This window comes from Nothoprocta perdicaria, unplaced genomic scaffold (assembly GCF_003342845.1).
Source record: "Nothoprocta perdicaria isolate Ctin4 unplaced genomic scaffold, notPer1 scaffold_48, whole genome shotgun sequence".
NCBI lineage: Eukaryota > Metazoa > Chordata > Aves > Tinamiformes > Tinamidae > Nothoprocta > Nothoprocta perdicaria.
Genome location: NW_020455732.1, coordinates 4,481,544 through 4,483,793, shown reverse-complemented (window position 1 = coordinate 4,483,793; position 2,250 = coordinate 4,481,544).

Sequence of the window (2,250 nt, the reverse complement as noted above, 5' to 3'; positions counted from 1 at the left end):
CAGCACAAGGCACTGTCTTGGCTTAGCAGAAATCCCAGAGGAGAAGCCAGTTGAAGGGTTTATGAGACCTTCCTCCACCACCCCACCAAAAAAGCCCCTGCTCGTTTTTAATCTCAGAATAAGTGCATTAAAGATCGTTAAGCCTTTTCTCAGTGAAATCCCTTTTTTTAAGGAGCGTGGAGAGCCCTCACATCTGTGAGGAGGGGATGGAGTTATTGCAGTGGCTCTGTTGATCCTCTATCCCCTGGGATCGCTGTGTGCTGGAAAGACTGGGACAAGGTGGGATGGAAATGCAGGCTGCTGCTCACTCCTGTTCCGTGCTTGGTGCTCCGACATCCCAGTCTCGCTGGAGACACTGGGAATGGGTCTGGAGCGGGCAAAGAGAGAGCAGTGTCGCTATTCCAGGGAGACACTGGGAGCCTGGAGGCTGCAAACTCACAATCCTTGAGGGTGCCAATCCCTGGCACCCTCCTCACACAGCCACAGGCCTGGAGCAGTGAGGATGGGCATCTTCCTGGTGCAGGAATGCAGCCTGAGCAGGGGACACTTCTCAAAATCCGATGCTGTGGGGTGGGTGGTTCATTACGAGCTGGCCCTTCTCCTCCTCCTCCTCACCTCCATCCCAGCTGCACACGTTGCAGGCAGTAAATCTGCCAGTGGCCCAGCAAGGGCTGCCAAACTGTCCGGCATGTGTGTGCATGCAGTCAGCTATGTGCTTGCTGTGCAATGTGTGCGTGGCTGCGTGCACGTCCGCACTTGAGTGCACAGAAAGCAGACAGCTGTGTGCACGCACGTGCAATTTTATGTGCATGCACATCTGCATGTGTGTGCGGGGCATTCAGCCGGCTGCATGCATGGATGTGTAATGTGTGTGTATGTGTGCGCATCAGCAAGGATGTGCATGGCATGCAGTGGGCTGTGTGCATGTGTGTGCAGTGTATATGCATGCATGTCAGCAAGTGTGTGCATGACATGCAGCAGGCTGTGTGCATGTGTGTGCAATATGTATGTGCAAAGCATTCAGTGGGCTGTGTGCATGTGTGTGCAATGTGTATGTGTGCATACATCTGTAGGTGTGTGCATGGCAAGTAGACAGCTGTGTGCATGTATGTTCAGTATGGGTGTGTGTGTGCACATCAGCATGCATGTGCATGGCATGCTGTGGGCTGTGTGCATGTGTGTGTAATGCGTGGGCATGCATGTTGGGATATGTGTGCATGGCATACAGTGGGCTATATGCATGCATATGCAATACATATGTGCAAAGCATTCAGTTGGCTGTATGCATGGATGTGCAGTGTGTATGTGTGCGCATGTCTGCAGGTGTGTGCATGGCAAGCAGAAAGTTGTGTGCATATATGTTCAACATGGGTGTGTGCATGTATGTTCAGTATGGGGGTGTATACATACGTCAGCATGTGTGTGTATAGCATGCTGCGGGCTGTGTGCATATGTGTGCAACGTGTGTATGCATGTTGGGATATGTGTGCATGGCATGAAGTGGACTGCATGCATGTGTGTGCACTGCATGCAGCGGGCTGCACGCATGCATGTGCAATGTGTATGTGTGCACACGTCTGCAGGTGTGTGCATCACAGACAGCTTCTGTGCACATGTATGTTCAATATGGGTGTGTGTGCACGTCAGCATGTGTGTGCATAGCATGCTGCAGGCTGTGTGCATGTGTGTGTATATGCATATTGGGATATGTGTGCATGGCATGCAGTGGGCTGCATGCATGCGTATGCATGAATGTTTGGGCATATGTGCGTAGGATGCAGCACGCTGCACACATACACGTGCAATGTGTGCGCACACGTCTGCAAGGGTGTGCATGGCAAGCAAACAGCTGTGCATATATATGTTCAATATGGGTGTATGCGCACATCGGCATGTGTGTGCACAGCATGCAGCGGGCTGCGTGCATGCATGTGCATGCATGTTTGGACGTGTGTGCCTGGCATGCAACTAGCTGCGTGCATGCATGTGCCTGCATGCTTGGACGTGTGTGCCTGGCATGCAGCGAGCTGCACGTATGTGTGTGTGCATGCATGTTTCAACGTATGTGCATGGCATGCAGCAGGCTGCGTGTGTAAGCGTGTGCAACAGAAGTGTGCAAAGCGTTCGTGCAAGGCGCGTGCAAAGCGTTCGTGCAAGGCGCGCTTTGCACGCTCGTGCAAGGCGCGCGCCCGGCCGCGAGCGGACTCCATTTCCCGAGGCACCGAGCGGCGGGGCCGGGCCCGGGCCCGC